Here is a 26075-nt window from a genome sequence, read left to right on the forward strand (position 1 = left end):
GTCAAGGAAGATACCAGAACATAAATTTGGGTAATATGAGGTGCTATGCATGTCAGAAGGTTGGGCATCTAAGAAGAGATTGTCCAGAAAGGAAAGGGAAGCAACAGGAAAAACCCAAGGAAGATGGTACTCTGGCCGTAGCTTCAGATGGATATGACTCAGCATAAGTATTGGTGGTTTCTAAAGGTGATCAAAACCACGAATGGATACTAGATTCAGGATTCTCCTTTCACATGTGTCTTATAAGATCTTGGTTTGAAAAGTTGGAGGAATCAGAACAAGGCATGGTATTTTTGGGGAATAATCAGTCATGCAGGATAAAGGGCTCTGGAAACATCAGAATAAGGATGCATGATGGGATTGACCGAGTACTCACTAAGGTCAGGTATGTGCCTGAGTTGAAGAGAAACTTGATATCATTGGGAATACTTGATGCTCAGGGATATTCATTCAAATCAGGAGCAGGAAGTATCTAAGTGTCAAAAGGATCTCTGATTGTTATGAAGGCTGTCAAAAGGAACCTCCTTGATAGGTTCATAATATTTATATTTTTTAGTATCATATCTCTCTGGTTTTATCTTTTGCATATGTTAATTGGTGCGTTTTTGTCCAATTTTGTAGTTGGAGGAAGTTTGATGATCTTGGACAAAATTTGGGCTAAAAAGTTGAATTATATCACATTTGAAGCTGCCAAAAGAAATTTTGAGAAATTGAGCAAACTAGAAGAGGTCCTGAAGCAAGGCGTGAGCGCGCTGTGTTACTACGCTATTACTGTTTGGTGGGAATTGAAGATTTCAGAATTTGAGAAGAAAATACCATATTTTAGGAATTCTAAATATGGTATTTAATTTATGGAAGAATTTTTAAGAGAATATTTTCTTTTAGATAAATATTGTTGGAGATTTATTTTTATCAAAACAGTTATCAAGATTATCTTGTAGATAATCTTATCTTTTTTCTAGATTTTATTTTTTTTTCCTTTTCTCATAGGCTTTAGACGTTAGTTTTAGAATTCAATTTTGGAGACAGATTTCTGCGTCCTTCTGCACGTCCGGAGTTCTTCTATTTTTTTCTTCATAATTTCTAGGTTTAATCTTTTATATTTCTAGGAATTATGAAGCCAACTATGCTTGGCTAAGTTTTTAATTCTGATTCAAGGATATTTTCCGATATTTCGATTATCACTGTGAGGTTGTGTTTAAATTGATGTTTTTGTCTGTTTTTAGTATTTGTTAATTTATGATTTATTTCATGAAAGTTGTGGGTCGATTAATCTGACAAATTAATTTGATTTATGATTTTCTATTGCTAACCATGAGTTTAGTAATCTGTAATTGTCATGAATGATTGGTACTTGAGTAGCGATAGATTAGGTGTATTGTGTTATCATAGCATGTTTGATCTAAATAAATTAACGGAACTATATTTAACACTTGCAGCTATCCCGATTGTTAGATTTTAGGATTAACTGTTTTCACAAATCGAAAAGCTATTTTTAATCAATATGGAACGCTATCGTGCCCAGTTGGTTATTGATAAGTTTTGACTGGATGCTGGGTTTGGTCAATTAAAATAGGAGAACACAAAAATCTTAGTGGCTATCCCTATGATTTTAAGGTTAATTGCTAGAAACTGCATGAATAAATTATTTGTTAGCCGATGACCAGTGATATAATTTAAATACGGAAATTTCTTGAATCAGAGTTTGGTAAAATATTTGAATTTCTCATTTAATTATTTGTTCATCTCATTTAGTTAATTCTTGCATTAGTCTTATTTTTTTTATTTTATTTCTGAAAACCAAAAACCCCCCTTTTTAGTTACATTTACTTTAAAGAAATAAATATATGTTTCCTGTGGATTCGACCCTGCTCACCACTAAACACATTTTTGTTAAGGAGTAGGAATTTTAAGTTTGTTGGCTAACGACAGACCTATCAAATTTTGGCGCCGTTGCCGGGGAACGGTGTTAATAATTATTTCTTTCGAGTTTTGTTATTTATTTTTTTCCTTTTTATGCCTCGTTCTTCTCGTACAGGTGAACTAGAATACATTCCAGAAATCAAGAAGACAGCTAGAAGATTGAGAAAAGAAGCGCGGCTACGACGTAACCAAGCATCAATTCCATCTCTAGGTTTGAACGTTGCATCAAATTCAAGTGATTCTGAAAGAGAATCTGAACCAAAATTTGATACTGAAGAAAGTGAGTGCGAAAAAATAATGGTAGCGCCAGCACAGAGAACCCTCAGGGAGTTAGCTAATCCTAATGTTACTCAGCAGCCATTATGCATTCAATTCCCAAATGCAAATTTTGAATTAAAATCTGGTTTGATTCATTTGTTGCCAACTTTCCGTGGTCTTGCAGGTGGATATCCACACAAGCATTTAAAGGAGTTCCACATTGTTTGCACGAATATGAAACCTCAAGGAATTACAGAGGAACAAATTTCACTGCGAGCTTTCTCATTCTCTCTAGCTGACAAAGCCAAGGATTGGCTCTACTATTTACCCTCTGGGACGATAACAACCTGGGATGGTATGAAGCAACAATTTCTGGAGCAGTTCTTCCCAGCTTCATGAGTAGCAAATATTAGGAAGGACATATGTGGGATCAGACAACTGCATGGGGAGACTTTATATGAATATTGGGAGAGATTCAAGCAATTGTGTGCCAGTTGTCCTCAACACCAAATTTCGGAACAACTATTAGTACAATATTTTTATGAGGGCCTCTTGGTTTTTGATCGAAACATGATTGATGCTGCGAGCGGAGGTGCATTGGTGAAAGAAACACCTCAAGAAGCGAGGGATCTTATTTCGAGCATGGCTGCCAATGCACAACAGTTCGGAACTAGGGAAGACAACGCTCCACGACAAGTTAATGAGGTAAGTGCTAGTCCTATTGATCAAAAGGTAGATTCATTGACTTCTCTTTTGGAAAGGTTGGTTGCAGGACAAGTACAATAGGTCAAATCTTGTGGTATATGCTCGGTTCATGGACATTCGACGGATATGTGTCCGATGCTACAAGAAGATCAAGTGCAACAAGCTAATGCAATTGGTGGATTTCGTGGACAACCACAATGCCGGTACGATCCATATTCTAATGCGTACAATCCAGGAATGAAGTATCATCAAAATTTTAGCTATGCCAATCCACAAATAAATGTTTCTATGCCCCAAGTGCCACCATATCCTCCTAGATCACAACCTCTACCAGCTTCCAATACAAGTGAGTATCTAGAAAATATTGTTAAGGATCTAACCACTCATATTTTGCAATTTCAACAGGAAACAAGGGCCAGCATTCAAAATTTGAATACTCAAGTGGGTCAGTTGACAACTGCACTCAATAGGTTGGAAGCACAAAATTCAAGTGGTCTAAATTCTAAGACTATGGTGAATACAAGGGAGAATGTTAGTTCAATTACGTTGAAAAATGATAAAGAACGCCGCTGTCGTTTTCTTTGTTCGTTCCTTACGCCGAACGATCACCGAGGACTTACACTCTTCTCGTTAACACCAGCACCGCCCAACATATCCGACCAGTCCACTGCCGCAAGCGCCTTTTTTTTTTCTCCTTCACAACCGCTGTTGTTCCTACTCCATCTGCCCATCCATACTGCCGCAGTGCATCACCGAACACCTCAGTCGCCTGCTTCCCCTCTTCACGCTGCCAGCCGCCTACTTTTGCTGCCAGCGACAAATCGGTTCTGCTACATCGAAGTCCAGCCAGACCAATTTTGATCCCGATATCTCGCCCGAGCCATTGGAAATTTGTTCTCCATCACCGACTTCTACAAAACCATCCCGTTCTCGACCTTATACCAGGCGCTTCATCGAGAAAATTTCTGATCTCCAACAAAAATTGACAAGAATGGAGAAAAATCAGCTAGAATTTTATCGAAACATGGGTTTTGCTCCGCCGTTTCCCCCACCTCAGCAATAGATGGCGTTTTCGTCGATGCTCAAAATGTTTTCGTCGATGCTCAAAATGTTTTCGTCGATGCTCAAAACTGTCAGGGGAGTTCTCTAACTATCCTTACGCTTTTTCTTGTTTTATTTGAGCATTTATTTATGTCATTGAGGACAATGCCAGATTTAGATGTGGGAGGGTTTAAGTTGTTTACGTCATTTTTATCGGTGGTTAATTATTATTGTTTTTCATTCTTTTAATTTCATTTTATGAGTTTCTGTCCAAGAGGTATTTAGTTCATGCTTATTGTTTCTCTCTTCTAAGTCCTGGATACTTCTGACACTAATCCTTTTTGAAAAAAAAATTTTTGTATTCTCTTTGCTGCATTGTGGGTAGTTGCTCTTGATGGTTGAAAGTACAAATGTATGGGTCTAACACATAGCCATCTTCTGTGGTGAGATTTGGGCCAATGAGCAGTCACTATATAATGCCCTATGTTCTTGATTGTGTGTTTGTCATGCATTGTTAATTTTTCTAGAACTTGCATTGTTATACATGTACTCATTAACCCCTTTGGTGGATTGAATGCATTGTTCAAAAATTAAGGGCACTAGGTTAAAACCATTTTTTTTGCATATGCCCATGCTTTGAGCCTACCTTTATGCATATACCTTTAGTAAGACAATTTTGAGCCCGATCCTTTTCTTTGAAAAAATACCCACACTACAAGCCATGAAAATCCTTTCTTTATTGATTATCCCATTTTTGAACCTTGAATTGAAAAATCATGTAAACTTTTCACATAGGACACTATTTGAAGCAAAAGCTGTGAAAAAGTGTGGAGACTTAGTTACTCATGTTCCGAGTCTTATAATTCTCTTTTCTACATTTCAAATTCCCGAAAAAAACAAAATGATGAAAAAAAAGACGGAGAAAATACGGGAAAGAAAAAAAAGAGTCAAAAAGGAAAAGAGAAGAGAATGAAAAAAATTGAAGAGTGATGAATGAACTTATTGGATGTTAAGATTTTTATGGACTGCAGATGAATAATTGGGTGGATTGGTGTCTGTGGAAGGATTTATATGATCATTTCAATTCTATTAGTCATTTTATCCTTTTATCCTACCTTTCCCATATCCCCGTTACAACCATCTTTATGCCCTTTGATCATGCATTTTAAGTCATTCATTTGGTGGGAAAGACGTGATATATTTGCAAGCTTATGGTTAAAAATATTTTATGTTTTGACATGAGAGTTTTCTTTGATATATATATACACCAAAAAATATTTTTGTTGAGTGCAATGAGTGAATCCCGTGAGGAGTTGTTGGACCTTATGCATTTTAATTTCACTACAATTGATTGAGTTGATTGTCTATGATGTTGGTGTGAGAATTTCTTCTTTTGTCTTGTTGTGATGCATGAGATGCATGAATATTTGTTTGGGATTGGTTGAGGAAAAGAAAGGAGGATGATGAGTTGGGATGATAGATTGAACTATTATATGCTTGAGGACAAGCATGGTTTAGGTGTGGGAGATTTTGATAGGTTCATAATATTTATATTTTTTAGTATCATATCTCTCGGGTTTTATCTTTTGCATATGTTAATTGGTGTATTTTTGTCCAGTTTTATAGTTGGAGGAAGTTTGATGATCTTAGACAAAATTTGGGCTAAAAAGTTGAATTCTATCACATTTGGAGCTGCCAAGAGAAATTTTGAGAAATTGAGCAAACTAGAAGAGGTCCTGAAGCAAGGCGTGGGCGCGCTATGTTACTACGCTATTATTGTTTGGTGGGAATTGAAGATTTCAGAATTTGAGAAGAAAATATCATATTTTAGGAATTCTAAATATGTTATTTAATTTGTGGAAGAATTTTTAAGAGAATATTTTCTTTTAGATAAATAGTGTTGGAGATTTGTTTTTATCAAAACAATTATCATGATTATCTTGTAGATAATCTTATTTTTTTCCTAGATTTTATTTTTTTCCTTTTCTCATAGGCTTTAGACGTTAGTTTTATAATTCAGTTTTGGAGACAGATTTCTGCCTCCTTCTGCACGTCCAGAGTTCTTCTATTTTCTACTTCATAATTTCTAGGTTTAATCTTTTATATTTCTAGGAATTATGAAGCCAACTATGCTTGGCTAAGTTTTTAATTCTGATTCAAGGATATTTTTCGGTATTTCGATTATCACTGTGAGGTTATGTGTTTAAATTGATGTTTTTGTCTGTTTTTAGTATTTGTTAATTTATGATTTATTTCATAAAAGTTGTGGGTCGATTCATCTGACAAATTAATTTGATTTATGATTTTCTATTGCTAACCATGAGTTCAGTAATCTGTAAGTGTCATGAATGATTGGTACTTGAGTAGCGATGGATTAGGTGTGTTGTGCTATCATAGCATGTTTGATCTAAATAAATTAACGAAACTAGATTTAACAGTTGCAGCTATCCCGATTTTTAGATTTTAGGATTAACTATTTTCACAAATCGAAAAGCTATTTTTAATCAATATAGAACGCTATCGTGCCCAATTGGTTATTGATAAGTTTTGACTGGATGCTGGGTTTGGTCAATTAAAATAGGAGAACACAAAAATCTTATTGGCTATCCCTATTATTTTAAGGGTAATTGCTAGATACTGCATGAATAAATTATTTGTTAGCCGATGACCAGTGATATAATTGAAATACGAAATTTCTTGAATCAGAGTTTGGTAAAATATTTGAATTTCTCATTTAATTATTTGTTCATCTCATTTAGTTAATTCTTGCATTAGTCTTATTTTTTTATTTTATTTCTGAAAACCAAAAACCCCCCTTTTTTGTTACATTTACTTAAAAGAAATAAATATATGTTCTTTGTGGATTTGACCCTGCTCACCACTAAACTCATTTTTGTTAAGGAGTAGGAATTTTAAGTTTGTTGGCTAACGATAGACCTATCACTCCTATATATACTACAAGGTGAAATGATTATTTGAAGTACAACAAGTATTCAGGAACAGCAGGACAGAACCAAGCTATGGCATCTTAGGCTTGGACATGTAAGTGAGAAGGGATTACATGAGCTGTCTAAACAGGGTCTATTAGGTGGAGATAAGATCGAATAACTGGAGTTGTGTGATAGCTGTGCTCTTGGGAAATCAAAAAGAGTATCGTTTGGTCAAGGAAGTCACACAACTAAGCAACCATTTGACTACATTCATTCAGATCTATGGGGTCCTTCTCGGACAGAAACTCATGGTAGAAGTAGATACTTCATGTCTTTGATAGATGATTACTCAAGGAGAGTATGAATATTCATCTTAAAGACTAAGGATGAAGCTTATGACAAGTTCAGAGAATGGTTGGTGGCATGAGAACAAAAGTGATCGAAGAGTTAAATACGTGAGAACAGATAATGAGCTGAAATACTTATCAGATAAGTTTGTGAAGCTATGTAAGGAGAAAGGCATTACCAGACACAAAACAGTGACAGATACACCACAACAGAATGACCTTACAGAGAGAATAAACAGAACTCTTGATATGAATTCTTAATGTATGGAAGGCAAACACGACTATATTAAAATCGTATCCTCAATCCAATAACAAAAGAAATCAAGAAATTTGCCCAATCTTGAAAACAAGTAAAAGTTTTGGATTATTCACCTCTAGTTTACTTGAAACTAGCAACAAACAATCACGAATAAAAACAATTGATCACAACGGGACCTTCAGAAAACCTGTTTCTGATAACCCACGAGGATAATCAATCGACAAATGCCACAAAGTATAAACTTTGATAAGTTTGATTTTTGAACAAAGCACAAAGCTTCAATAAAAATTCTAGAGAGAATTTTATGTATAAAAATCTGAAATCTTAATTGTTATTCAATAATGAATGTTTGTTGTATTTATAATACAACTACAAAATAATAAAATATATCGCAAAATATATCTAAAGATATAATAATATCTCCTAAAAGTTTTCTAGTAGGAATAAAAAACTCAAAATAGGCAAAATAATACCAAAATAATAAGATTCCCGAACACACACACAAACACATTTGGTGCATGTAAAAGTACGTAGCGCGGGCGCGAAGGAAGACGGCGCGGGCGCACTAAAGCCACGCAGGGGCAATGCGAGCATGCAGGATGAAGGCGCGTGCGCGCGTTGGGTTCGCAATGGACAGCGCGGGCGCGCTAAAGCTACGACTTTGGCCTCCATTTTCTTCGCTTTCTTGGCCTCCTTTGACCTCGATAAGATTGTAATATCCTCCAAATTGAATGTCAAGTATTCCAACTCCCTCTTGTGAATTTATCATCAATAATTGAAGTGCTTTCTTGAACCTTTTAACTCGGCCTCTCGTAACTGGTCCTTGTGGTATCTCCAACGGATCCTTAGCCACTTGATCAGCATGCGAGCCATTCATGATCGCATCATCCTTTCCTTCTTGAAAAGAATTTGTCCTCAAATATTTATCATCACCTACATCAAACGGAGACAAATCAGAAACATTGAAAGTAGCACTGACATTATACTCACCTGGGAAATCTAATTTGTAAGCATTATCATTGATCCTATCCAAGACTTGAAATGGTTCATCTCCTCTTGGTAACAATTTAGAACGCCGCTTCTCCGAAAAACGCTCCTTCCTCAAGTGCAACCAAACCCAATCACCAGGTTCAAACACGACCTTCCTTTTACCTTTGTTTGCTTGCTTTGTGTATTGCAAGTTCTTCTTCTCAATGTTTGCTTTCACCTTTTCATGCAGATTTCTCACAAACTCGGCCTTTTTCTTTCCATCCATGTTAACCCTTTGACTCATAGGCAAAGACATTAAATTCAACGGGGTTAAGGGATTAAATCCATACACAATTTCAAATGGTAAAAAATTTGTAGTAGAATGCACACTACGATTATATGCAAACTCAAAAAATGGCAAACATTCATCCCAACTCTTCAAAATTTTTTTAATTATAGCACGCAAAAAGTTCCTAACGTCCTATTAACAACCTCAGTTTGACCATCCGTTTGAGGATGACATGTAGTCAAAAATAGTAGTTTAGTACCGAGTTTGCACCATAATGTTTTCCAAAAATAGCTCAAAAAACGAGTATCTCTATCAGACACAATACTCCTAGTCATGCCATGCAATCTACCAATTTCATTAAAGAACAAGTCTGTAACATGAGATGCATCATCAGATTTTTGACAAGCAATAAAATGAGTCATCTTAGAAAATCTATCAACCATCACAAACACAGAATCCCTCCCCTTCTTAGACCTTGGTAATCCTAAAACAAAATCCATAGAAATATCTACTCATGGTTCACTAGGAACGGGAAGTGGAGTATACAATCCATGTGGTTGTGTCTTAGACTTAGCTTTTCTACAAGTCACACACCTCTCACAAATATTCTCAACATCATGCTTCATATGTGGCCAATAAAAATATTCATGCAAAGTATCATAAGTTTTATTCACACCAAAATGTCCCATTAAACCACCCCCATGTGATTCCCTAACAAGTAACTCACGAATGGACGATTTAGGCACACACAATTTATCTTCCTTAAACAAATATCCATCATGCATGAAAAATGTATCTTTTGGACCATGCAAACATGACACATAAATCTCACCAAAATCAAGATCACTAGCATACAACTCCTTCATATACTCAAATCCCAAAAACTTAGAATCTAGAGTAGATAGAAGCACATACCTTCGTAGAGCATCTGCTACCACGTTTTCCTTCACTTGCTTGTACTTGATAATGTGGGGAAAAGTCTCTACAAATTCCACCCATTTAGCATGTCTCTTGTTCAGCTTTTGTTGTCTTTTGGGATGCTTCAAAGACTCATGATCCGTATGAATCACAAATTCTTTTGGCCTCAAATAATGCTACCACGTTTCAAGTACACGAACCAAGGCATTGAATTCCTTGTCGTAGGTAGAATAATTCAACACTGCTCCACTTAGCTTCTCACTAAAGTATGCAATTGGCCGTCCTCCTTCATCAAAACATCGTCAATTCCTATACCTGACGCGTCACATTCAATTTCAAAAGTATTAGAAAAATCAGGCAATACGAGTAAAGGAGCATTAATTAATTTTTGCTTAATAATATCAAAAGACTTCTCTTGCTCCTTGCCCCTATGGAATGGAATGTTCTTTTTTATCACCGCAGTCATAGGAGCCGCCAATTTGCTAAAATCCTTCACAAATCTCCTATAGAAACTTGCAAGACCATGAAAACTCCGAAATTGACCAATAGAAGTAGGCGTTGGTCAATCTCAAATTGCACTTACCTTATCCTCATCAACTTTGACACCTTGAGCACTCACAACAAAGCCAAAAAACACAAGCTCTTTTGTACAAAACACACACTTTTTCAAATTAACATACAAATGTTCAGCCTTTAGTATGATTAGCACAATTCTCAAGTGTTCAACATGCTCATTCAAATTTTTGCTATACACCAAGATATCATCAAAATATACCACAACAAATTTTCCAATATAAGCATGCAAAACATGATTCATTAATCTCATAAAAGTACTAGGTGCATTAGTTAACCCAAATGGCATAACCAACCACTCATACAACTCATACTTAGTTTTAAAATCAGTTTTTCATTCATCACCTTCTCTCATCCGAATTTGATGGTAACCACTTTTAAAATCAATTTTACTAAATATGCTAGAACCATACAATTCATCCAACATATCATCTAGTCTAGGAATATGATGCCTATACTTTATGGTAATGTTATTAATGGCTCTACAATCCACACACATCCTCCATGAACCGTCTTTCTTAGGAACCAACAAAACAGGTACAACACAAGGAGACATAGACTCACGCACAAATCCCTTATCGAGAAGTTCACTTACCTGCCTTTGTAGCTCTTTTGTTTCCTCCGGGTTACCCCTATAAGCTGGACGATTCGACAAGGCAGTTCCGAGCACAAGATCAATTTGATGCTCAATTCCCCTCAAAGGTGGTAGTCCTTGAGGTAGATCCTCCGAAAATAATTCTTCAAATTCCTGCAAGAGAGAAACAACACTGCTCGGAAGATTTCCGGCTATATCACTTGTGTTAAAGAGAATTTTCTTATAGAAAATCAACACAAGTGGAGTATGCACATGTAAAATCTCTCGCAACTAATTTTTTTGGGTCATATATATTTTTTTATCGGCATCTTTCCTCTCAATTTTTTTCTCATCTTTTTTTCTTTCATTCTTTTTTTTCTAAGGTCATCTTACTTTTTTGTTCTCTCTTTTTTCGGCCTCTTCTCTCTTTTTCTTTTTTAAATGATCCTCCAATACTTGCTTTGGAGTCATAGGCAACAATACAACAGATTCTTTTTTCATAGTAAAAGAATAACGATTTTTAAAACCGTCATGTATCACCTTCCTATCAAATTGTCACGGCCTACCCAACAAGATATGACAAGCTTGCATAGGAACGACATCACACAACACTTTATCCACGTACTTACCAATGGAAAAAGGTACCACAACTTGCCTAGTCACCCTCACCTCCGAACTATCATTAAACCACTGCAATCTATATGGTTGAGGATGCTTTAAAGTAGGCAAACTCAATTTTTCAACAAGCTCACTACTCGCCACATTAGTACAACTACCTCCGTCAATGATGACACTACACACTTTGTTTTTCACAAAGCATCTAGTATGAAACAAATTTTCTCTTTGATTTTCTTCCTCCTCTTTTTGTTGCACATTTAAAACTCTCCTAGTCACTAACAACTCTCCAACCACCGCATCATATCCCTCATCATCGGGATCCTCCAACGCAGGCATACCATCATAATTCTCCTTCTCACTCTTCGACTTAAACTCACCACAAGAATTCATAATCATAATTTTTTTATTTGGACACTGACTAAAAATATGACCAACATATTGACATCTGAAGCATTTGATATCTCTAGAATGATTAATAGGAGTTTTAGATTTACCTTGCACTCCTTGCTTTGGTGTTTCTTGCTTGGTGTCAATTTTTGGCTTGGACACCGGCTTGACATCCTCTCGTTTGCCAACGTTTGGACGCCAAGGAGTAGAAGAACCTCTAACAGTAGAATTTCAACCCATGCCCCTTCTTTTGAGTTGTTGTTCCGCTTTCATGGCAATTTGCACCATCTCCTCAAGATCCATGCAATGTCTAAGCTCCACTTGGTCTTGAATCTCCCTATTCAAACTACATAAGAAACGATCCGTAGTTGCTTCACGATCCTCTTCAATATTATCCCGGATCATAGTAACTTCCAACTCTTTGAAATAATCTTCAACACTCTTTGGACATTGCTTCAAGTTATGTAGCCGCCTAAACATGTCACGATAGTAGTAATTCGGCACAAATCTCTTTCGCAAAATTTGATTCATCTCCTCCCATGTCTCAATAGGACGCTCTCGATTCCGCCTCCTAGAAATAACAAACTGATCCCACCAAATAAGAGCATAATCCACAAACTCCACAACTGCCAATTTTATTTTTTTTGTATCACTGTAGTTGTGGTAGTCAAATATGGACTTCACTCTCATTTTCCACTCCAAATAAGCTTCTGGATCAGACTTCCCATGAAACGAAGGAATTTTCATCTTAATCCCACTAATATTTCCATCTTCCCTTTCCCCTTTAATGTATTTTCCACGTCTTGATTCCCTTTTATTTCTTCCACCCTCTTGATCTCGCCTATTTCTACCCCAATTCTCACCAAAACTCTCATCATCCTCACTACCACCAACTTCAAGTTTACTTATCCTCTCATGCACCGTCTCCAATTCAACCCTCATTGCTTCCCTCACCATCTTAGACAAATCATCTATTTGGGTCTTGGAAAACCCTTGGTTAGAACTATCCTCTTCTTCTTTATTAGAACTCATTGTAACTGCAAGAAACAGTTAATAATAAAATTACCTCACACAAAAATTCTCACAATTCACTCCAAAGAATTCACTCAACCACTCTTTTTTGTTTCACTCAAAATTTGCGTAGGCTTTTTGATTTGTGGGAATGAACCAAACTTTCAAGTTCACAACTTGTAGACACTTGAAGATTGACAAAAACAAGAAGAAGAAAGTTATGGAATTGAATTTTTGACTTGCACCTAAGGATGAACAAGAGCAAAGTAATTGACCACAAGTTATCTTGCTTCTTCAATATATTTTTTTTTTGAAGCTTTTTCGGTCCTTCAATATTTTTTTTGACCGATTTTTCCACTATTATTTTTTTTACTTTTTATTTTATTTTTCTATTTTTTTCGAGATAACTTGTAGCGCAAGACACAAAACTTGGACGACAAGATTGAAACAGAAACGACTTAGAAATTTGAAATAAAATAGACTCAGATGAAAGACGAAAGATGAAGAATGAAGAATACGAAGAACGCGATGAACGAAAGGATAGAAAGATAGGATACTTACTTGATTCAAAACCTGGCTCTGATACCAAATGATATGAGTTCTTAATGTATGGAAGGCAAACACGACTATATTAAAATCGTATCCTCAATCCAATAACAAAATAAATCAAGAAATTTGTCCAATCTTGAAAACAAGTAAAAGTTTTGGATTATTCACCTCTAGTTTTCTTGAAACTAGCAACAAATAATCACGAAGAAAAACAATTGATCATAACGGGACCTTCAGAAAACCTGCTTCTTACAACCCACGAGGATAATCAATCGAAAAACGCCACAAAGTATAAACTTTGATAAGTTTGATTTTTGAACAAAGCACAAAGCTTCAATAAAAATTCTAGAGAGAATTTTATGTATAAAAATCTAAAATTTTAATTGTTATTCAATGATGAATGTTTGCTGTATTTATAATACAATTATAAAATAATAAAAGATATCGCAAAATATATCTAAAGATATAATAATATCTCCTAAAAGTTTCCTAGTAGGAATAAAAGACTCAAAATAGGCAAAATAATACCAAAATAATAAGATTCCCGAACACACACACAAACACCTTCGGTGCATGTAAAAGTACGTAGCGCGGGCGTGCAGGAAGACGGCACGGGCGCGCAGGAAGACGGTGCGGGCACACTAAAGCCATGCAGGGGCAGCGTGGGCGCACGGCTTGACGTGCGGGCGCACGTTGGGTTCGCAATGGGCAGCGCGGGCGCGCTAAAGCTACGACTTTGGCCTCCATTTTCTTCGCTTTCTTGATCTCCTTTGACCTCAATAAGATTGTAATATCCTCCAAATTGAATGTCAAGTATTCCAACGCCCTTTTGTAAATTTATCATCAATAATTGAAGTGCTTCCTTGAACCTTTTAACTCGGCCTCTCATAACTGGTCCTTGTGGTATCTCCAATGGATCCTTAGCCACTTGATCAGCATGCGAGCCATCCATAATCGCATCAAGTCTTATGGAAAGGGTCAGATGTATGTTGATAAATGCTTCTCTTCCTAAGTCCTTATGGGGAGAAGCATTATCTACTGCGTGCTATTTGGTCAATAGGTGTCCATCCAGTGCAATTGGTTTCAAGACACCAATGAAAAAGTGAAGTGGAACACCTACAGACTATTCAAACTTGAGGGTATTCGGATGTCTTGCATATGCTCATCTGAAACAGGACAAGTTGGAAGCAAGGGCAGTCAGATGTATATTCATTGGGTATCCAGATGGTGTGAAGGGTTATAAGGTTTGGAACCTGGAGTCCAGAGGTCCAAAGTGCTTCAACACCAGGGATGTGAAGTTTGATGAATTCAAACTGGGATATAAAATGAATATAGATGAAAAGGACAGTCAGATCAGTGTAAATGAAAAACTACCGTTTGAGGTGGAGTCTTATGTTCCAAATAAAGAGTCGAAAGAGATGCAAGATGAGAATGTGACAGCGAGTGATCCAAAAGAGGACTTGAGTACCTATAATCTTGCAAGGGAGAGAACCAGAAGGGAGATCAGAGTTCCTGAGAGGTTTGGTGAAGCTGATCTGGCTTGGTATGCACTTACAGTATCTGAAGAGGTCGAGTATTCAGAGCCGAATAATTATGATGAAGCTATGGCGAGTAAACATAAAAACAAGTGGATTGAAACTATGAATGAAGAGATGAACTCACTTGAGAAGAATCAAACTTGGACGTTAGTAGATAGACCAAAGCATCAGAAGACTGTAAGAGTGGGTGCCCAGTGAGCCAACTGTGTGGCTATGGGCTTTGATGACTCTTTGTATAAACAATCTTTTGTTTAACATTATTTACACTTTTATGGCAATGACTTTATATTACTTCATATTGTTATATTGTGATATACTATTGTTGTTTTGATAAAGACCTTGAATATACTATAGTGTATGTAAGATGTGGTAGAACATGGAGATGTCTATCATGAAATACATCTTATAGTCACTGTATATTCTAAAAACCGTTCCTAGTCGATTGAGCCGTCCGATAATAAGGATAAGGATCGCTCGAGTTTGAGACTAGCATTTGCGATGCGGAGTACCACGTTTCATTGGTAGGGAACATGGAGATGTTCGAAGCATGCAAATGGATATTCATATGATGAATAATCGAACTACCCTATCCGGACTTTCCAAGTGGTTATCACTTATCGAGTGGATTAAGTCCGCGGTTTTGGTTGTACACCATTAGTCCTTACGACTTGAAACATCATGGAGACTCTATATGCTAGTGCTGTGCTTTGACTCGTTTACCGACTCTATGGGGGTCATCAGGTGTCGAGATTGGGTACAGTCACGACACATATAGGAGTCAATGCATTGTTGTCAAGGATTCACCACATACTTGCGAGTGTGGATATCCTATGCGATCTGAGGAGATATTAGTGTGATAAATCTCTGGCCAGAGTAATTGATGTGATTTAAGAAATGGTTTCTTAGTAGCACATGCGATGTCACTAATTTGATCTTCAAGATGTATTGCATAGTTATCGAATCTTGAGCGACTCTCGATATACCAATGGTTGTTGATTCGATCGGGATATATGGATGAAGGGACCGTACTGTACGCTAACCAAAATCTACTGGTTCTTGTAGGCACTATCAGTGATACCTAGGGAATCATGGGGCGATGTTGCTAGGCGCTTTACCATGATTCGTTGGGCAAGTCGGAAAGTGTTGTTCCGAGTCACAAGGAGTTGTGAGCCCACGGCTAGCTGTATCCCTGAACCATTGAGGGTCACACAGTGTAATGGAGTTTTAATCCCCGTTGAGATAGTTAAATTTAAAGAGTTAAATTTAATGAACTAAGGAGTTGGACTTCTTAAATAAGAGTAAGGGAGTAGGGTTTCCTAAAATGACATAGGGATGGACATTTTTGGAAACCACTGAATTCGGATTCAGGAAAATTTATTTTGACTTTAAAACGTGCAGAAATGGTTTTTGTGCACATTGGTGAAATCGTTTCATCAATCGGAGTCACGATGAATTTTATATTAATTTCTGAACATGCGGGCTTTGCTTGTCGGGCCCCAGCTTATGACTAATGGGCCCTAAGGTGTTAGTGGCCTGCATTATAAATAAGTTATTTCAGTACAGAAATTACACACAACAGCTCATAATTTTTGAGAAGCAAAAATCGAACCCTAGCCTCTCAAAAGTTTCGGCCGTCCCCTCCCTGTCCTCTGCCCGAGAAAATTCCGGTCTGTGATTTTGAATCGCAGTAAGGAATAGCGAATCAGATTCGTTTATTCTCTTCGCAGAAAACTTCTGATAGATTTTCTAGTGCAATCTATCAGAGGGATTAAACCTCTGTTCGTGGACCTGATTGAAGGAGTTCATCGGTTCCAGGGAGAGACAACAAGAGCAGATCAAATCTGTTGGTGTCCATTAATCTCGTTGCGAGATTGGAGGTAAAATTTAATAACTGTTATTTAAATTTTACACACACAATAATTTAATCGTTGAACGGTTGATACCCACACTATGGAATTGTTCCATAACAAAATTTTTAAACTTCCGCTGCACCGGGTATCAATCGTGATTGATCTGAGAGCCGCGTTTTCCAAGAGTGGTATCAGAGCCAGGTTGCTCAGATCAAACGATTAAATTAATCAATTGTACAAAATTTTTGAGTCTCGGTTTTTGAAACAAAATAAATATTTTTAAATAAAAAAAAAAATTTTTTTTCGGGGCAAAACCCGGGCAGCGATTGGATCGCTGCCCGGTGGGGCAGCAATTGTTGCTGCCCCGGGCGGCGCACGGCGCCGCCCAAAGGGGGCGCACGGCGCCGCCCAAGGCGGCGACCGTCGCCGCCCAGGGCGGCGCACGGCGCCGCCCAGGGCAGCGCTGTGCGCTGCCCAGCGCAGCGCTGGGCGCTGCGCAGGGCAGCGCTCGGCGCTGCCCAGGGGCGGCGCTCGGCGCCGCCCAGGGCAGCGCACGGCGCCGCCCAGGGGCGGCGCCAGGCGCTGCCCTAAGGGGGCAGCCGGGCTGCCCCGGCCCGCGCCCCGGGTGCGGGCCGGCCCGGGAGTGTCCCGGGCGGCCCGCGGGAAAAATTATATTTTTATTTAAAAAAATTAATTTTAATATGTTAAAATTTTATTTTTGGTCCGGTCAAAAATTGTTTTTGATTGGTTCACGAGATTTCGGATCGAATTGTTCGAGTCCGTAAATTTTAAAATTGATTTTGGATAAATTTGAATTTTTGGAAAATTTTAATATTTTATCCGTAAATTGAATTTTGAAATCAATTATTTTGGTACAGTTGATGATAAGATATGATCTTATGATATATTAAGTAAAATTTGATTTTATTTGTAAAATTGGATTTTATAGATAAAATATGATTTTATTTGATATAGAGATAAAATATGATTTTATATGTGAAATGAGATTTTATATATAAAATATGATTTTATCTTGTTTAAATTTGAATTGCCACAGCATGTTATCCAATAAATTAATTTTGAATTAAATGTTATTGGATAAGGATGATCGATTGCCATGACCAATTTTGTAGGTGTATGTTAGGAATTTACATTTTGTCTTTATTATTGTTGGTTTTATTAATGGGCCTGGTTTATGGTCCGATATGAATGTCATATGTAATAAAAGTGGGCTTGGTTTATAGCCGTTCCCACCCCTAAAAATGTATCCCCTACTTGTCATTGTTATTTATTGTAAATACATTAGATTTAGTGGGAGATCAAGATTTGAAGATGGTGGGCCCAGCAGACAATGAAGACTGAAGAAATGTAAATTGGAAGCATATGTAATAGGATTGCATTTGCATACTGCATATTACCTAGGATTGGACTAAGACCCGTGATTGGCAACCACGGGTCAATTAGAAATGGAATTGATCATCCTATATAATATGTGATATTATGATTGTATGCATGTTTAGACATAAATTGCGTGAATCCGGCAATGCATGCAATAAATTAAATATGATGAGACAAATATTTTTATAAATAAAATCTCTCATTTTAAATATGATTTAAAATTTATATCAAGATAAATAAAGGAAATTTAAATATTGTTTAAATGTTCCTACCTTCCATCAACGGTCAATGTATGTGATGCTACCCGCGGATACGGTCCGGCTCATATTATTGGGGGGGCCCGTCCGTCGGAAAGCTGTACATTGGATCGACAAATGTTGTAAGTTGGGTGGAACTCCCATGGGATCGGCTCATATTATTGGGGGATCCACATGGCGACCGTCCATCACAACTTAATATTGATGGGTCATCTTGACATGTCACTTTAAACGGCGTCATATTATTGGGCCCTTATTGGACATGAGGTAAATACATGGGGGTTGCTTTGGAAGCAATTGGGCTCTACCTTTTGAGAATTATGGTTGGCTGATATTATTCGGGACCATAAGTTTGTCAATTGGACTCCATGTTCTCACTAAGGAAAAAGTTTCCCGTTTTCACTAGAGGGTGGTGAAATCGTTAAAATAGTGGGAGTGAGATTCATAAAATTAAATTCGCCTATTTTATGTCTTAGTAAATTGTTAAACAATCATTGATATATGTCTGTTTTCCTTTTCAGTATTTCATACAATGAATTCGCGAAATCCTTTATTCTCGATCCTCGAACAAAACAAGCTGACTGGCGCCAACTATACGGAATGGTTCCGGAAGTTGAAGATTGTCTTAACTTCGGAGAAAATGCTCTATGTGTTAGAGAAAGCACCTCCGAAGGAAGCACCAGCTGATGTTAGTCCGGAGGAATTGGCCAAGCTTGATGCATGGTGGGACCATGACATCAAGACCAAATGCTATATGCAAGCCTCGATGTCTGATGAACTCCAGAGGCGATTTGAGGACACGGTGAATGCTGCTGACATTCACGCGCAACTCAAGGAACTTTTTGGGGCTCAGTCGAGGGCTGAAAGGTTCTCTACTGTTAAGGAGTTGATGACGTGCCGCATGCGTGAAGGGACTTCGGTCCGTGATCATGGGGTACGAGTGATTTGGCTCATACAGAAGTTAGCGACCCTTGATTTGGTGTTGGAGCATGAACTCAATGTGGACTTGCTGCTTCTATCTCTTCCTTCTTCATTTGATGGATTCGTGATAAATTTTAATATGAACAAGATAGAGGCCACCCTTGAAGAGATGGTCAATATGCTCGTTACATATGAATCCACACTTAAGAAGGATAAGCCAGCTTTCTTGGTGGGCTCCTCATCTTCTGCTAAGAAGGGGCCAAGTATGAAGGGCAAGAAACGTTCTGCCCCACCCAAGAAAGTGGAACCCGAGAAGAAGCAAAAGACAAAGGCTTCAAACAATGGAAAATCCAAGGATGTTTGCCATTACTGCAAGAAGCCGGGTCATTGGAAGCGCAACTGCAAGGAGTATCTTGAGCAGTTGGGAACTGCAAAGGGTATGTTCTATATCGAAATAAACATGTCACTTAATACAACTTCTTGGGTATTGGATACCGGATGTGGATCTCACATTTGCAATGATTTGCAGGTGATGACAAGAAGTCACAGGCTTAGAATGGGTGAGACCCAGCTGAGGCTCGGGAATGGTTCCAGAGTTGAAGCTACGGCCATTGGAGATGTTTGTTTGATTTTGCAGAATGGTTTTAAATTATTGTTGAGAGATGTTTTATTTGTGCCAGATTTAATTAAAAACATTATTTCTATTTCTATGCTTGATAGAGATGGTTATTCTTGTAATTTTGTGAATGGGATTTGCAATATTTACAAGAATGAATGTTTAATTGGAAATGGACAACTTGAAAACGATCTATACAATTTAAAACTAAAAGACGTTCCAGTGAATTGTATTGACAAACCGGCGACAACAAACAAAAGGAAAATCGATAGTCAAAACCCGGCAAACCTTTGGCACGCTAGACTAGGTCATATTTCCTCAAGGAGGATGAACAAGCTAGTGGGAGAGGGCATGTTTGATATGTCTGATATTAACTCTCTACCTACTTGTGAATCCTGCCTAAAAGGAAAAATGACTAAATCTCCTTTTAAGGGGAAACCTGAGCGTAGTCAGAATCTGTTGGATTTGATCCATACAGATGTTTGTGGTCCATTTAGAGTAGGGACTCAACATGGCCACACCTACTTCATTACCTTTACTGATGATTATTCAAAGTATGGGTATTTATTTAATGAAATATAAGTCTGAAGCATTTGAAAAGTTCAAAGAATTCAGGGCTGAAGTAGAAAACAAGCTAGGTAAAAGTATTAAAGCACTTCGATCGGATCGAGGTGGAGAATACTTGAGTACCGAGTTTTTGGACTATCTGAAAGAGAATGGGATTCTCTCTCAGTGGACTCCTCCTATGACACCACAGCTTAATGGTGTATCGGAGCGTCGTAATCGAACTTTGTTGGACATGGTTCGATCTATGATGAGCTTCACTGAGCTTCCACCTTCGTTTTGGGGCTATGCGCTTGAAACGGCGGTATTGTTGTTGAACAACGTCCACACTAAAGCAGTGGACAAAACACCATACGAGTTATGGAATGGCAAAGCTCCTAAGTATTCGTACTTGAGGATTTGGGGATGTCCTGCTTACGTGAAGCGGACAGTGGGAGATAAGTTGGATAGTCGATCCAGCTTATGTTATTTTGTAGGGTATCCGAAGAATTCAATCGGATATTATTTCTATTATCCTGCTGAAACAAAGGTGTTTGTTTCTAGGAATGCCACCTTCTTGGAGAAGGAATTCTTATTGGATAAGAAAGGCGAGATGATGGAACTCGAAGAAGTTCGAGAAGAACCCGAAATACAAAATAACGATCCTACACCTCAGGAACCATTGCTGGACACGCCTGCACCTAGAAGATCCGAAAGGACTTCTAGACCTCCAGTTCGATATGGTCTTCTTCTTGAAGGGGATCAAGATGAACCCGACATTGGATGTGATCCAAGAAACTTCAAGGAAGCAATTTCTGATGCGGATTCGAATTTATGGCTTGAAGCTATGCAGTCAGAATTGGATTCGATGCATACAAACCAAGTTTGGTCTTTAGTAGATCCTCCCGATGGAATTGTTCCGATAGGGTGTAAATGGATCTACAAAAGAAAGCTTGGGCCTGATGGTAAGGTATTGACCTACAAGGCGCGATTGGTGGCTAAAGGTTATACTCAAAGGCAAGGAGTTGACTATGACGAAACCTTTTCACCAGTTGCAATGTTCAAGTCCATAAGAATCCTAATTGCCATAGCTGCATGGTATGACTATGAGATATGGCAAATGGATGTGAAGACTGCTTTTCTTAATGGAGACATTAAGGAGGAAATCTATATGAAGCAGCCTGAGGGGTACACATCCATGGGAAGCGAGCATAAGGTATGCAAGCTTCAGAGATCAATTTATGGTCTAAAACAAGCATCAAGAAGTTGGAACCAGAAATTTGATGAAACAATAAAAGATTTTGGTTTCATCAAGAACCCGGAGGAACCTTGCGTGTACAAGAAAGTAGTTAAGGATGCGGTGACATTCTTAGTACTTTATGTTGATGACATCCTACTCATTGGGAATGATGTAGGGATGTTGCAGTCAACAAAGATATGGTTATCAGGTAGATTTTCGATGAAGGATTTGGGAGAGGCATCCTACATTCTTGGGATACAGATCTATAGAGATAGGTCTAAGAGAATGATAGGACTCACTCAATCAACCTACATCGATACCATATTGAAACGGTTTTCAATGGATGGGTCCAAAAGAGGACATCTACCCATGTGTCATGGAGTTTCTCTATCCAAGTCTATGTGTCCCAAGACTGATGAAGAGATAGAGAATATGACACATGTACCATATGCGTCAGCTATAGGTAGTATCATGTATGGGATGATATCTACCAGACCGGATGTAGCATTTGCTCTGAGTGTCACGAGCAGATATCAGTCTAATCCTGGTCAAATGCATTGGAAAGCCGTGAAGGACATTCTTAAGTACTTGCGAAGGACTAAGAATATGTTCATGGTTTATGGAGGACGAGAACTCAAACTGGAAGGCTATACCGACTCTAGCTTCCAAAGTGATGTGGATGACTCGAAGTCTACCTCTGGATTTGTGTTCATGCTCAATGGCGGTGCTGTCTCTTGGAAGAGTTCCAAGCAGGACACCACAGCGGATTCCACCACTGAGGCTGAATACATTGCAGCATCAGCTGCTGCTAAAGAGGCCGTTTGGATGAGGAATTTCGTCCAAGAGTTGGGCGTCATTCCTGAATTTGTTGGTCCAGTCCGGTGTACTGCGACAACACGGGTGCCGTTGCTCAAGCAAAGGAACCAAGGTCTCATCAAAGGTCCAAACACGTACTGAGGAAATACCACATAATCCGGGAGATTGTGGAAAGAGGAGACATCATTGTCGAACGAGTGGCCTCTGCAGACAATATCGCTGATCCGCTTACTAAGCCCTTGCCAGGACCATTGTTTGACAAACATCGCGAAGCAATGGGTCTACGTAGTATGACTAGTTGGCTATAGGGCAAGTGGGAGATTGTAAGAGTGGGTGCCCAGTGAGCCAACTGTGTGGCTATGGGCTTTGATGACTCTTTGTATAAACAATCTTTTGTTTAACATTATTTACACTTTTATGGCAATGACTTTATATTACTTCATATTGTTATATTGTGATATACTATTGTTGTTTTGATAAAGACCTTGAATATACTATAGTGTATGTAAGATGTGGTAGAACATGGAGATGTCTATCATGAAATACATCTTATAGTCACTGTATATTCTAAAAACCGTTCCTAGTCGATTGAGCCGTCCGATAATAAGGATAAGGATCGCTCGAGTTTGAGACTAGCATTTGCGATGCGGAGTACCACGTTTCATTGGTAGGGAACATGGAGATGTTCGAAGCATGCAAATGGATATTCATATGATGAATAATCGAACTACCCTATCCGGACTTTCCAAGTGGTTATCACTTATCGAGTGGATTAAGTCCGCGGTTTTGGTTGTACACCATTAGTCCTTACGACTTGAAACATCATGGAGACTCTATATGCTAGTGCTGTGCTTTGACTCGTTTACCGACTCTATGGGGGTCATCAGGTGTCGAGATTGGGTACAGTCACGACACATATAGGAGTCAATGCATTGTTGTCAAGGATTCACCACATACTTGCGAGTGTGGATATCCTATGCGATCTGAGGAGATATTAGTGTGATAAATCTCTGGCCAGAGTAATTGATGTGATTTAAGAAATGGTTTCTTAGTAGCACATGCGATGTCACTAATTTGATCTTCAAGATGTATTGCATAGTTATCGAATCTTGAGCGACTCTCGATATACCAATGGTTGTTGATTCGATCGGGATATATGGATGAAGGGACCGTACTGTACGCTAACCAAAATCTACTGGTTCTTGTAGGCACTATCAGTGATACCTAGGGAATCATGGGGCGATGTTGCTAGGCGCTTTACCATGATTCGTTGGGCAAGTCGGAAAGTGTTGTTCCGAGTCACAAGGAGTTGTGAGCCCACGGCTAGCTGTATCCCTGAACCATTGAGGGTCACACAGTGTAATGGAGTTTTAATCCCCGTTGAGATAGTTAAATTTAAAGAGTTAAATTTAATGAACTAAGGAGTTGGACTTCTTAAATAAGAGTAAGGGAGTAGGGTTTCCTAAAATGACATAGGGATGGACATTTTTGGAAACCACTGAATTCGGATTCAGGAAAATTTATTTTGACTTTAAAACGTGCAGAAATGGTTTTTGTGCACATTGGTGAAATCGTTTCATCAATCGGAGTCACGATGAATTTTATATTAATTTCTGAACATGCGGGCTTTGCTTGTCGGGCCCCAGCTTATGACTAATGGGCCCTAAGGTGTTAGTGGCCTGCATTATAAATAAGTTATTTCAGTACAGAAATTACACACAACAGCTCATAATTTTTGAGAAGCAAAAATCGAACCCTAGCCTCTCAAAAGTTTCGGCCGTCCCCTCCCTGTCCTCTGCCCGAGAAAATTCCGGTCTGTGATTTTGAATCGCAGTAAGGAATAGCGAATCAGATTCGTTTATTCTCTTCGCAGAAAACTTCTGATAGATTTTCTAGTGCAATCTATCAGAGGGATTAAACCTCTGTTCGTGGACCTGATTGAAGGAGTTCATCGGTTCCAGGGAGAGACAACAAGAGCAGATCAAATCTGTTGGTGTCCATTAATCTCGTTGCGAGATTGGAGGTAAAATTTAATAACTGTTATTTAAATTTTACACACACAATAATTTAATCGTTGAACGGTTGATACCCACACTATGGAATTGTTCCATAACAAAATTTTTAAACTTCCGCTGCACCGGGTATCAATCGTGATTGATCTGAGAGCCGCGTTTTCCAACAAAGACATTGGGATGCAAGTGGATCTATAAACAGAATGAAGAAAATCTTGGTACAGATTAGATCAAGTATAAAGCAAAATTGGTTGCAAAGGGGTTTGGTCAAGTAGAAGGGATAGATTTTAATGAGGTCGATTCTTCAGCGGTCAAACATTGTTTCATCCGGATTATTTTAGCACTGGTGAACCAGAGCTTGAGCACATGGATGTGAAAACTATATTTCTACACCGTGACCTGGAAGAAACCATTTATATGGAACAACCTAAGGGCTTCACACATCATAAAACACATGATAAGGTCTGCTTACTGAGGAAATCATTGTATGGGCTGAACCAGAGTCCGAGGCAATGGAATAGGAGGTTTGACGAGTTCATGATTGGTATTGGTTTTATGAGAAGCCAATATAACAGATGTGTCTATCTGAAGAAGGATGAAGGGCAGGTTATGACGAAGTCACTGCCGTATGCTAAGTTCAAGAAATGTTTGGACTTAGTTAATGCGGTGATTGGAAATTAGCCAATGAGGCTAGGAAGGAGAGCAGCATTCAACCTGAAAGAATCGAGGTGGAGATTGTTGAAGTATGCTTCTATCAGATTGAATAAGAATAGAGAAGAGATCAGATCAAAGAGTACAGATCAGATGAATTCAGTGATCAGATGAGTTCATGCAGATCAATTGCTCGAGTACTGGGACTTGGTTAGAAGTCAGGTGAATTGTCCGTAAAGCTGGAAGCTTGAAGACAAATCAATGCAGATCGAAGTACGAGAGCAGATTAGACTGAAGCAAGATGACTAATCGGGTTGGATCATGTTGACTTTATAATTGAGTCATAAGTTGTTGTTGACCTAAATCCCGAGATGAAAGTCGGCTTAATTTTCTATATAAGCAGATGGAAGCTGACCGCAACGAACATAACAGAAAATCAAATTCTTTAAACTCCAGAATATGTTTGAGAGAGAAGAAAAGAGAGATTTCAGAGGAGAGAACTGGGACGCAGATTGTGACGAAAAGATTTCAAGGATAACAAGCTTGAATTGAGTCTGTAGCGTTAGAGTTTCATTCGGGTCTCTGTAATAAGCTCTGGTGTTAGAGTTTGGATTTCTTCTGTTGATTATTAATAAAGTGGTTGTGTTGATCTCCCGTGGAGGTACACGTAAATACTTGCGTCGTTTATTTGCTTTCACGTGAGTTTTGTGTTTGATATGCGTGTGCGTTGGGTTTTTATGTGTTTTTGGGATTGTGTTCTTGTTGCTGTGATTGCGTGGTGAATTATCTAAATATCGAATTCTTCTGTTTGATTCCTAATAGTTTTTTTTTTATTTTTTGCGTCACTAAAACATGATACCGGGTTTTCGTGGTCGATACCGG

The 26075-nt window shown here is 38.3% G+C and overlaps 1 pseudogene; it reads right to left on the reverse strand.

Annotated features, from left to right (window-relative positions):
* Positions 1-8028: 8028 nt before the first annotated feature.
* Positions 8029-14303, reverse strand: LOC140861190 (uncharacterized; annotated as a pseudogene).
* Between the last annotated feature and the right edge of the window lie 11772 nt (positions 14304-26075).

The sequence above is a fragment of the Henckelia pumila genome, chromosome 4 (genome assembly GCF_033568475.1).
Source record: "Henckelia pumila isolate YLH828 chromosome 4, ASM3356847v2, whole genome shotgun sequence".
NCBI classification, from domain to species: domain Eukaryota; kingdom Viridiplantae; phylum Streptophyta; class Magnoliopsida; order Lamiales; family Gesneriaceae; genus Henckelia; species Henckelia pumila.